Raw genomic sequence first — 13,020 nt, forward strand, 5'->3', positions numbered from 1 at the left:
AGATCCAGGAATTCCTACTGAAACACAGGCTCTGCTCCAAACCACTGCTCCCTACCACTCACTCAAAGTAATCAAGTTTTATATTCCTTTCATGAAAGGGTAATCACTGTGCAATTAGTGAGCCTGCTGCCTAAATGGAAAATCACCTGGGGGGTTGGAGTGTGCTTCCCTCTGTGCTATACTTGGGTGGGATGGGATGGGGTGAGGGTGGGCAGGGGCTGGTGGTGGGAGGGCCCTGAGCTGCTGCTCTGGGAGCCTGGCTTCCAGTGCAATGGCAGCAGCTCTGTCACATGCAGCCTCATTCCTCATACCGTTAATTGCTTCCATTGGCACTGCATAGGGGCTGGATGCACCCTGCCTCACCCAGTGTTACTGAGCACTTGGCTCAGTTGTGGGGGCAAGACAGAAAGGCCCTGGGGACTGTCCCTTTTTGCCATCCCTTGGAGCAGGCAGGGCTGTCACCTTGCACGTCCCCTTCAGTGGCCGCAATGAGGTGAGGTACAGCCGGGTCAGCGAGCGAGGACTGGGCAGATTCGTTCCCTGCCCTGAGGAGCTCAAAGCCCAGGCTCACTGCACAGCAGTAATTCATTGTTCATTGGGAGCAGAATGAAAGATCAAATCCAGAACATTACAAAAGCTTTGCTGTCTCAGGCTAATCCAGTATTTCTAGTCTAAAAATAACTGACTTCTGAAACCCAGAAGTGATGGAGACAATGCAGCCGAGCTTCAGTAGGTTCTGAAGTGGGCAAACCAAGAGCTGCTGGAAGGAACCAAAAAGCAAAACCCACACACACCTCACAGGGCGTGCAGCCACTGCAGCCCAATGCTGAGCAATCGCTGTGATCCCAGGGGTGGTGAGGGGTCACTGCCACTGCACGAGAACCACATGCACTGGTGTGACAGGCACAGCTGAGGCCATCAGCAGAAACACTGCGTGCAGGGAGCACAGAGACTGACCCACTGAGGTGTCACCGAGCTTCTGGAGCTCCTTTTCTCATATCCCACATTTCAGAGAGCCTGTAAATGCACTCAGAAGGGCTGCAGGAAGGAAGGCAAACAGAGGGACAGATACATGGTCCAATTAACTTAAGCCAACCACATCCGATGTCAGGTTCATCTATCATCATATTAGCAATTTTCTGAAATGCCCTTTCAGCAGAAATAACTGGGAAGAGGATGTAAACACACACACGTAAGCAGCTGCTTTTCACACAAAGCTTGACATTTTGCCATCTACAAGCTTGTATCACATTTGTAAACAGCCAGCACATTTTAAAGAGCTTGAACTATTTTGTATTAAATTTCACTCAAATTTTAAATGTTAAGAGGCTACAGATTATTTCCCACTGAAGTAGCAAAAGATCAAAATCCCAAGTCTGCTACCTGAGCCGCTCCCCAACAAAGTGCCCTCCTTCCATCACAGCAGTGGGATCACCAGCCTTGCCCCAGCTCCTGCTGCTTGCTCCCATGTACGTACAGCACACGGCCACTTCCTTCTGTCCCTCACACCTAATGCACACCATGTGCTGAGTGCAGGATTCTACCCCAGAAGCCATCAGTGTTGCACCAAGGGCCACGAGGAGCCAGGATTCCTGCCAGCAGCAGCTGCACAAACCACAGCACCCTATCAGACCCCACAAGACTATCAAATAAGGACATCTATTTCAGTAACAAACACTGAGATCTCGAGCTCTCAGACTGCACACAGGACTGGCAGCACTGCTATGTGCTGTAGAGGAGCACTGAGCCTTCTCTTACACTGTGCCTGAGTTGCACGAGTCCCAGCAAAATGATATGCAAGAATTAGCTTTTTACAAACAATGCAATTCTGATTTTAAATCAGCACATGAGACACTTAATTAATTTTGTAGGATAAGGGATCTGTTGCAAATATACAGCGGTACACCCACACATCACCATCTGCTGTGGAGAATTAAATGTACAACTCACAAATGAAATCCTGCAAAGTTGGTGCAAAAAGGTCCTTGCTTGAATTTAAACAAGGCTGTAGAAACCTGCAAACACATTGCAAAAGATCGTGAAAACAATAACAAATTTGTCCATCTGTGAGTAGGTTCTAGCAGGGTTGGGCTTCTGTTTTGTTTGTGATGTCTGTTCATTTGCAATAATTGTTGCAGCTGACAATGCGAAGCCAGGAGGTGTGTTTGAACTCCTGGTGGCTGCAGTCACTGTGGAAGTGCTGCCAGTTCACACCTGGTGCTGTGGGTTTAGGGAGAGTTAAAAAGGAAAAAAAAAAAAAAGGAAGAAAAAAGATAGAAATCTTTTTTTTTTCTCTTCAATTTAGCAACAATTTTGAAAATTTGGCAAATCTCACATTGGTTGTGGATGTTTTATTATTAGCATTATTAACAAACACAGTTCTACTGAAGAGAAGAAAAATAAACATCAACAAATACTGCTGCCATAAAAAAAAAATTCCAACAAACACAAATATCTGTTGTATCCCTTTGACTCCATTGAAGCCTGGTGTTCCTATTCCAATATTCCCTCCTCATTTTTTAACACGCTAATTTAAGCTGTGCTCTAGGTTTTACACTTGACAGAGCCACTCAATACCATGTCCCATGTCCTGAGCTCCTGCCTGTCCTGCACAGCGGCAAGGGGCGGTTTGGGATATGGCACGGAGCTGAATCACTATTCGTAGGCAAGAAAGGCAATGACTTCCGTGGGCCAAGGCTGCCAGCAAAACGTGCCTCGCTGCTCGGTACACGAGCTGCCTCAAGGCACACACGTACGATGCTACCAAACTCATCAGCATCTAGAAATCTACACCACATCCCCAGCAACCCATGAGGTCATGCAGGAAACACAGGGCGCAGCTTCCCTCTGCCCCAGCCGCCGTGTGCTCCGCACTGGTGTTCTTAAGGGACGTAGCTCATTTTTCAAGAAATGAGAAGACTCCCTAAACTCGTTCTGAGGTATGCATGCTTTCTAATGTGTTTATCCCCTCACACCTGGGAAGGGCTCTCAGCACACACACAAGTATAATTTATGCTAAGGGGCCTGTTACATGTTTTGCTCAGATAAAGTGTGTTGGTAATTAAGAAATGCAGCATCAGAGGTACACCGTGCATGTAAATGTGCAGAAGGGATTCTATCAACTGAACGAACGCCACTAAAGAGTATTCAAAATCTCAACCTAATCAGAAACCTACGCATATCTATATGTATTTATATCAATATCACAAACCCTGTGACATCCGCAGCACTGCTAACATTCTGACGAGAAAGCAACTGAACACAGCTGCCTTGGGCAAACTTGCATGCATAAAAAATGAAGTGACTTGATTAATCAGTGAAAGTTGCTGAATCATGGGCTCGCAGCCATGCCTGCATAGCCTTGGCTATTGGTGGGGAACCGCCAGCGTGGGATTTAGATGAATTTCTATCAGCTGGTCCATGGGCCTAAGTGGCCCTTATCTTTGCCAGCACTTTGATGAGAAATGTAACCTCTGTCCTGAAAAATGAGCCTTGTCAAAGGGCTAGAAGTGTGTAAAGGGAGGGAATCCAAACAGAACTGGTAGAAGACATATATTTGAAGAAGAGAAAGGAAAGCCGGGAGCAAGAAAACCCTGACTCCACTTGGAAGCCACCTTGAATGAAGGCAGTGGAAGCTGAAGGTAAATTCCTACCTGAGCAAACACCATCAAATTCAGCAGTGTCACCAGATGAGCAGGAATAAAGGTGGGCTATGGCTGGGAGGGAAGCAGAGGCAGCCAGGCAGTGCAGCCAACAGAAAGATGCCTTGTCAGAGTCACTTGGACAGCAGTACAGCCACAACAGGAATAGAGGAGCACTTCTACGTCTCCAGGGCATAATCTGCTTTGCCATGACTTTTCAAAAGGCAGAAAGGCCAAGGAAAAACATAAGGAGCAATTTTTTTCCAGAAGAAAAAAAAAATACGAAATTTCTAGGGAAAATGTTATGTGACACTCACCACAGAAGCTCACTGCGTGGCACACCCTGCTCTATGTCTTGCAATAGTCATCCCCTCTCAGGAGGATGGGAGAAGGACCCTCCTTCTGTGCCAGCCTGTGTTTGGAGAAAAGAAAAAACTCAGAACCGTGCTTCACAGGGACCTGCAGGGCTGTGCCTCAGTTCCCTCTGCCTTCTTCCCCGCAAAGCACAGCACAGAAGCCCACGATGACACATCTGCCAAACCCTCCTTGCCAGGCAGTCGGTCAGAGGCTTGGCTTTGCTTTTTCAGAGCATGCGGGGATTGTCCTTGACAGCATCTAGAGCAAAGGGAAAAGAAGGGCATGCAGCCTTTGTGCCAAACCCCATCCCTTTCCTTTACACTGTGCTGCACTTGTGAATGTTCACATTAACATATATTATATATATAATGAGTTCATGTGCCAGTAATAGAAGAGATTGTCAAACTGCAGAGGCTTATCTGTGAAAATGGCCAGAGTGATGTTTTGTCAGCTAAACTGAAGAGGCAATGCTGAACAGGATGTTCCCTGTGCTAGAAACCAATATGTCTTTGGATACTCACATATATACTTCAGTGTGTATGTGTGTGTATTTTCAATATTAAAAGATAAAATATAGTTTATAACATGGCATAGAACTAAGTTTGTGCAACGGAAACAGATTTTTACAGCTAAGTAGAAACCTCTTGAGAAAAGGAGGTTTATAATGGAAATGCTGACAGACTCTTAACTATAGCAGTGGGATCTTCCCTGCTATCATGACCAGATAAACCAACAAGGTAATTCAATGTAGTGTTCCAGCTCTGAGACACTAACATACTCCTCCTGGTCCCAGGTGCTGGGGAAAAGTTAAATATAAAACTTAATGAAAGCGCGGTGACTGACTGCGGCGCTGGGAGTTGTCCCTGTGCCAGGGACTGGAACTGCATCCCACAGAGGCTCACGCAGCGGCTGGGGCCTGTTGCAGCCTTCCTAGCTCAAGTCACAGTGCCCTGTAATGAAGCCGGCAGAGAGCTCACAGATACAAACCCACTCACTGCACTTGTAGTGGGCCAAGAAATGAAGAGGAGCGCAGGGCACTTTCAACAGCATATGGGGCTGCTGGCAGAAACCTGCACTGCTCCCTGTGAGATTGCTCCCAGAACCTTCAGTTTAGCAACCAGGAGGTGGGGACACCAGCTCCTCCAGCAAGCAGCAGCTGTGGGCAGCTGGGGCACGCCTGGCCGCACAGCTCTGGCTCTGTCCCCTCTCCCTGTCTGGGAGGCAGCAGCGGGGTTGTGCCGAGCTGGCAGCAGTCTCCAGCTCGGGGCTGAATAGAGGACAAAGCTGGCGGCAGCACTTGCCATGCTTTAACACCCAGGAAAGCAACGTCTGCTGCCCCTTTTTGCAGCACATATAAAACTACCAGGGCTTCAAGGAGGCGCACACAGTGCTCCACCTACGCACGAATCCTGAGCTGCCTTCCTGAGGTCGGTGGGCTGGTAGCACTGCCTACTGTCAAGACCGTCTGACATTCCCAATTACAAGACCCTACTTTCAGCTGCTTATAACTGTCATATTTTGACCAGTAACTTGTCATTTTCCATTCTGGGCATCTGCCTCAGGCTGAATTTTTTTGGAAAGCTTCAGCCAAAACAATATAGCTATTCCCAAGGGCAAGGCCAGGGAACAATGCACTGTTTTGTAATGGTAAAAGAGAAAAAGAACTGACATCCTCTTCTTTAAGATGCACCACGTCTCCTCAAGCTTTGGATAGGGGAGCAGAAATTTAGCCGACCTGTGACCTTTGTATTAAGGATGCTCCTTTCATTGCTTCTGTGAAAATCCATGTAAGTGTGGCCAAGTGAGAGCACTTGAAAAAAATCCAACCCAACATCCTCAGTAAAGACTTTCTGCAATAGGAAATCCAAAACACACTGCAGATCCCATCCTGCAGCGCTTGCCTTGCCCTGCAGCTCACCCCAAACACGGCAGTCCCTTCCAGCCCCAAGCAGAGCTGCTTACACAGCACTATCCTCAGCACAGCCTCACATGCTGTGGGTTACCGGGTATTATCGCCTGTCCAGAGCATCAGAGACGTTCCCTATGGCCCTATCAATGTGCTGTGGGCATGAAGATCACTTTGTTCCAGCATCCAGACCACAAGGGGAATTAATTCAGCCAGGTTAACATAGGGGAGACTCAGGCCAGGTTCCAAGAGGAACTGCAGCCACAAGGAGTGGTAGGGACAGTTTGATGGGTTGGGTGAAGAGAATAGGGTCAGGCAGTGGGGCAGGGATGGGAAGCCCGGTGCTGAAGACTGAGAAGGGGACTGAGTCTTGGGAAATAGTAGTGGGGGTTGAGACCATCACAGTAAAGAGAGAGACCTGGAGAAAGGATGAGACACAGGGAAGTAGGCAGATGATTTGCACCAACCGGCACTGCTGGCTCTCCAGGACCAGCAATGGGCTGCAGCACCCCGAGGCTCACTATCAGAAGCTGCCAGACAATCTGTGTGATCCTGCCACGCCCGGTGGGAAGCAGCAGCTTTCCATCCCCAGCACCACATGGCTCTTCTGAGCTCACATCCCAGTAGCAGGAGCTCCGTGCTCTGGCAAGCAGATGCCAGAACGAGCAGCATACATTTAGCAGCCCCATGCAAAACATCAGGGTTAAATGACCGCCACAGGCTGACAGAGCAAGAGCTGGCAGCAGCCACATCTGCAGGACAGAAAAGGCATTCAGCTGCCTCACCCAGGACTCTTCCCCGTGCCCACTGCAATCATCACAGCCCTCTCAGCTTCCACAGCACACAAATAAGCAACCTGCAGAAAGAATGTGTGATGCTCAGGGATTTCCTACACGTGGGAAATTCCGGTCTTTCAATACGTCCTTTGAACAGAGAAATCTGGATGAGAGAAAATGGAGGGTATTCTCATCCTCAGAACTGTAGTTAAATGGTGCACCGCCTTTACAAAAAGCTGATGTTTACTACTGCAATACATTCATTTTTAAGCTCAGGTCATCTGCTGTAAAAAATTACTCAGACCATTAATTTTGGAAGCCAATGCTGAGAGATCATGAATGTTAAGAATTCTAATTATATTGGGTCTAGGAAATTTAATGAATAAAAGAGACTTTTCATAAGCATCTCAAGCCGTAATATTTTAATGCTATTGGCATTAATTAAAATATCTGGAATTTTTAAAAGAACTCCCTTCCTTTTCCTTTTAATTTTTTACTTCTACCACTGGAACAGCTAAAGCCATGAAAAACAATGTTCTTTGTGGTTGATCATCTCATTTATAATCATGTCATGGCAGCAGCAACCTTTTGCTGAAATTCTGTTTATGCTTCAAAAATTTCCCCCTAATAACTCTGTCCCCATCCCTCCCCCCATCACCAGCATGCCCAGATTTGTCTGCACAGGGCTGTGAAGATAAAAGTCCGGATGATTTGGCACAGTACAAGGGACTGAACTCCCTTCAGTGTCTGATTAATGGTACTATCCATCTCAGAAGATAGTGATTCCCTCCTTTACAGCTTAGGGGAAAAAACAGACTAACCTTTGAATTCATACTCCGTCATCTTCCTCTGACATTTGTGGCTTTCTGCAGGACACGGGGCTGCGGCAGAGCAGCAGTAGTGCCATTCCCATGCTGAGCATTACCAGGAGTGATGAGGACACCCAGTCTTCTGCTTCACGGGGCCAGGAGCTGGGTTTGGTGCCCTTTGCAGAAGTACTGGCTTTGCAGGGGATGCAGATACAGTGCAGGGCAGGCAGGCCGTGCAGCCTTGCTCCCTGCTATGTACACTTGCACCAATTGCAGCTCTGCTGAATGCAGAGAGCACTGCCCTGACTCAGAGCTCTATGATGGGCGCTTACACCCTGACTTGAGAGCTCATCTGAGCCCAGAAACATCAGAGGCTCTTTTTGTCTCTTCTTGAGCTCACAGGTTTTTATTTGGATCTTTTTTTGTAAATATACACTCGCTTGCTGGTTATTAACAGTGGGACCTCACCTTATGTGATGCTATTCTCACTTTTCTGAGTATCTAATGAAAGGAGGCACACAGGAACTGCCATGCGCTGCTTAGCCACTTGGCTTGATGGAGAATGGAGTTTTCCGGCAGCTGGAAGCATGGGAGCTGCTCTTGGTGCAACCGTCATCTGGGCAGCGGCACATCAGGCACAGTGCAGAAAGCTGCCCCCCTTCTGGGGCACTTTCACTTGAAAATTCACATGAAAAGGCCAAAACTGTGGTTGCCTGAAAGGAAAACAGTATTTTCTGATGGATCAGGGTAAGCGCGGTTTTCGCTAGAGCAGCAAATAACAAAAATAGGAGGTTGCTTTTTATTTCCACCAAATTGGGCACAGTCTCCTCTGTCTCCGAGGCACTTGGCACAAAACAATGCTGCTCCTGTTGGGATGCTGCACGCCAGTGCATTGCAGAGAAGAGGCAGGTCACAGTTCCCTGGCAGCATTTCCCCCTGCACACAAATATGCCAATTCAGCAGACTTCTCAGCTCGCTGTGCTGATTCCTGTGCTGGGCACAGCCAGGTGTCACACAGGTGAGGCTGCGCACAAACATGCAGGAGGCCCAGAGGGCTTTATCTGTTTTCTCCATGCGGCTGAGAGAGCGCTCAAAGGCGCCTGCTGGCTTTGTATGTTCGGTGCCGTGGAGAAGAAAATCGATGTGGGAACTGCAGATGGCTTCAGTGTTTCAGGGCAACCCAGACTGCCTTCCAGTGAAAACAGAACTGATTTACTCGTAAAAGCTTAACTTTACTGACCATTATATTTTATTTCATTATTCAAAGGCAAACACTGAGCAAGCATTTTCTCACCATGCCCAGTTCTTTCAGGTGGAAAGGGGTGAGAACCGTTTGTGCATCCAGTCAGTTGTTTTATGACTTTGCATGATTTCAGTAAGCTTTTCTTCCTGATGTTTTTCCATGCCCTGGGATCCAGTACCATCTTCTTGTTTACTCTGCAATCCAGTGCTATCAACCATCCTCAAGTGTTTGTCTCATCACCTCTGAGACTGCTCCCCTACCTGGGAAAACAACAAGGGACAAACTTTCTGCACTCTTCAGGTTTTTTCTCCCAAATAAGCCAGAAAATAATGTTTGGTTCCTATTCTTAGCTAGCTGTGGACTCCCTGCTGAGACCCCCTGCCCTGTCAAATGCTGACTAATCGTGCCTGCAGCAGAAGTAATCCAAACCAGGGAGCTATTCAACAGCAGCAGAAGGATCCATTAAAACAGATTATGCTCTCTACTGCCTTTCAGCCCTCAGACGAGAGGCTCAGCACGCCGAGGCGCTGCCCTGGGGCACAAGTACCCAGCAAAGCCACCCTGCAGAGTCCCCTTGGCAGCTCTGTGAGGCTCTTGCCTTCAGCAAATGGCACAATTCAGGCCAGTGAGGTCTGTGTGTGCCAAGGGACCAGGACTGCAAGGTGATGCTCACAGGCATAGTCCTGGAAACTGCTGGGATATTTTTGTTTAGCTTCCTTATCCTTGGCACACAGGCAGCAAAGCACCTATGTATTTGATTCCTATTTGATTTCTCCTCTGAATCTTCAAGGGGTGCAAACCCCTACAGGATTCAGTCCCTAGAGAAAAAAAAATGCACTGTAATGATGGCCTGGAGGTAACTCAGCCTCCAAACTCTGCAGCTGCCAGGCAACAGGAAAGGCCCAGGACTTGATGAGGAGCAGGATTCCTGCCAGATGCTGGGACAAGCTTCGGGTGTTCACAGCCCTGACCTGGGGGCAGCTCAGCCCCAAGCTCTCTGTCTGCTCTAGACACAAGGCCAGCCATGTGGGCTTGGGTATCCTTTTCAAGATTCTGTCTTAGGCTCAGCTTTTTCTTCCAATACCAATTTCTGGAAAAATTTGTGCCTCTGTCCCTCCACCAGCCAAACATGGGCTCTGTGGCAAGATACGCTTCTCTAGCCACTGCTGCTCAGATCCTGAGTCCTCTTTCCTCTCAAAGTGAACCTCTGGGCTCTTCCATTCAGTACCTCAGCCCAAGAGCAACTCCAGGCATTATTACTCTTGGGCTAACGATGCCAGCCTAGCTGCCAGATTCATATCCTTCCTTCCAGCCAGTGGAACAAAGTATGCAGATCCTTGTCACATCTCTGAGCTTAATGCAGCCATCTCTAGCTGAGCCGTGACCATTGCTAATAACACACTGCTGCCCTGCAGCGTGTCAGAAAGGTGATGCAAGCTAGAGGATGAAGGACATTGAGTTTCCTTGGTTGGACAGTGAATAGCCACTCCTTCTGCTCTGGAAAGCACCACCCATAGTCAGTGACACGTGGCTGGACCTTGCAAGGCTTCCTCTGCCCACCTTATTTAATTGTGTAACATGAAAGCCACGGCCTGAGACAGTAGGACAGGCATATGCAGAGTGTACCTATTTACCTTGCAGGTTTTTAAACCTACAGAATTCAAAAGGCTATGTAAAGCAACAAAATCTACACAATTTAAATTGGCCTGACTTCTGAAGGCTGCAGGTTCCAGGACCTGAAAGAAAGCCTGCAGCTAGACTGAGTAACTGAGGGAGGTCCTTTCAGCATACAAAGATCAACTGAAATTCAAACGTACCTTTACGCCTAGTTTTTATCTAATTTCAGTTTCACACAAAATAATGTTGCCCTAGAAATAAAATTCCCCAGTACGTCTGCCACAGCTCTACAATGGCCATTTAGCAGAGCAGTAAAGCAAAGCACCAGGTACTTGACAGCTCTCTTTGTGTCACTCACAACATGCCTTCTAATTCTAGAGAGCTACTGCCATGTACTCCAACAGGGTTTCTTTGCTTTCCTGAAGCAGTTACATGACTTAAGAGTTTGGTCATCTTTTCTGCTAATAGGAACTGTATATAGGAACAGGACACATGTAGAAAGCCCTGCACGTTAAAATCCAGCTAGCTCAGGACACCAGTAATAGGATCTACGCAGCTCTGCAAAATGAATTTTTATGATTTTCCCAGCTTAACATGGTAGCATTAATATTTCATTACTAGATTTCACTATGATTTTGGTCCTGTTACTGTCTCAACCAATTTATTGCTTGAGAAGGTTATTTTTAATCTTCAGCAGTAACTGAGAATATACCCTCAGAAAACCTTTCCCAGTGTGGAAATTTTTTGCTATTTAATTGTAATTGAGGTGATGATGTATTCAACAGCTCTTTACAAGAAAAAAAGATATACAGCATTCTTAAGAGAGTGGGGAGGAGGCTTATCTCTTAGTATCTAGATCAAAAGTTTGTATTATCCACTTGTCTTAATTTTTAATTATGGTATTTCAGAGACTCAGAATGGAGAGAAAGAGTTAAGAAGATGTGGTCTGTTACAGTGAAGCACTATCGCTCTGGCAATTTGCCTTAGTAAAATGAAGGTGTTTGTTTGGACTCTACCTCAATGAAGGTTGAGAGTATAAAGGCAGAGCCCAGATTTGTTATTCTCTAGGCATGTAATATAGGACCCTGTGCCCCAGAGCCAGTCCTGGCAGCCAAGGAATGAGAAAAGGCCAGTGGCTGCCCCAGAAAGGTATGGGAGAGGGGTGCAGGGAATTCTCTACTGACCACTGATATGAAAAAAAACTCTCTCTTCAGTGCCCTGGAAATCCAGGCTGTTCCCAGGCAAACAGAGAAAGGCACAGAACTGCCAGCCCAGTCCCATGGCAGAGGGTTTGTCTGATCTAAAGCATTCACACTCTGCCAGTAGGTCACCAGAAGATTCCTCCTGCCTGATCTGCTCAGGTTCTTCCCTGAATTCACTGTGGAGAAGGATAGTTGTGCACAGTCCTTCACACGTACCAAAATGACATACCTAAGCCCATACTGGTACTCCACCTTTGAAATGTATCCTTTTTTTTTTTGTCACAGCAAAAAACACAGTGCTGATGCAGTGGCTGTAGGTGTACAGCTTGGCAGAGCATTAGTATCTGTAGACTATATTTCAAGACACAGATTCAACATGTTCTGATGCAACAACCTCACAGAGGTCTCTCTGAACACCACCTCATCCTCCTCCTCTCTCAACCTCGGCAAGAGCCTGGAGGATGGCCCTGTTCCTCCCTCTCCATCAGCTTATCCAGAAAATATCTGTTCTTCCCTTTGTCAGCTGCAGTCATAGCAGCACCTAGCCCAACGACAGCCTGAAAGGATCACTGTGGTACACATCACCAAATAAGCCCGAAGTTTCAGTGCAGTGCATATAACAATAGTGACACATGTCAACAGCACTCTGTCAGATCTCAGTACATTTAAGGTACCTGCATTTTGAGGTGTTTTACTGTCCAAACATTTCTCCTAAAGTTCCTTCTGTGGTAATCATAGCTCTTCTAATCTACAGGCTTAAAACCAATTCAAAGCAGAACTGAAGGACACAAGTATTGCAATCTGACATTTCACAGTTCTCTAAAATTTCCCAGCTCACTGCTGAGTGACCCCAGACAGAAGATATAAATGAGCGCATCAGTGTTCATAAAAGGAAGTTTTGGGGAGAAACCAGGAGGTGGGCTCATCATTATCCCTTTAACGAAATCCAGAAATGGCACTAATTCAAATCAAATGGCCAAACTTTACACTTACGGTACCAAACAACTTGTAAAAGCCTTCCTCAATTCTAAGTACTCAGTATATTCTTTATGGGGAAGATGAGCAACAGAGCAGACTTCCCAGTGAAAACATTTTCTCCCATAATCTTTTCTCATCTGAGAATTGTAACGAGTGCAAGGAAATTACAAGCTGCTGTAAAAATTACAGAGACTAAAACTACCATTTTATCCTGCATTAGAACAATTTTAACATTGTTAGAGGAATACATCTTAGCAATTTTAAAATTATTTGAATCATGACAGAAAGACTCACAACTGCAATATTTATCTTTCAGATTCATCTTAGGGTGTTCCTGAAGATGTGTGAGATGTCACATTACATGGCATTTTTGGGGGACTGGAGAAAGTCACTTTGACAAGTAGCACATGTAAATTGCAGCCATTGATTATGGAGGATTTAATTTTATCTACTCTGCATTCTTGGTACGATAAATAAAAAAGATTTCAGTG

The 13,020-nt window shown here is 46.5% G+C and overlaps 1 long non-coding RNA gene across 2 annotated transcripts in view; it reads right to left on the bottom strand.

Annotated features, from left to right (window-relative positions):
- Positions 1-1,248: 1,248 nt before the first annotated feature.
- The window catches only part of LOC116236135 (uncharacterized), a 72,894-nt gene continuing 61,122 nt past the window's right edge, over positions 1,249-13,020 (bottom strand). Inside the window, exons 5-7 of one of the 2 annotated variants that reach the window (XR_016468974.1) lie at positions 3,959-4,053; positions 3,654-3,854; positions 1,249-2,220 (exon numbers count right to left, since the gene is read on the bottom strand). This is a non-coding gene — a long non-coding RNA (uncharacterized LOC116236135). Of the gene's footprint in view, positions 2,221-3,653; positions 3,855-3,958; positions 4,054-7,879; positions 8,993-13,020 lie in introns of those variants that run through there. The other variant, XR_004168498.2, reaches the window with a different exon arrangement.

The sequence above is a fragment of the Phasianus colchicus genome, chromosome 9 (assembly GCF_987193195.1).
Source record: "Phasianus colchicus chromosome 9, bPhaCol1.hap1.1, whole genome shotgun sequence".
Classification (NCBI taxonomy): Eukaryota; Metazoa; Chordata; class Aves; order Galliformes; family Phasianidae; genus Phasianus; species Phasianus colchicus.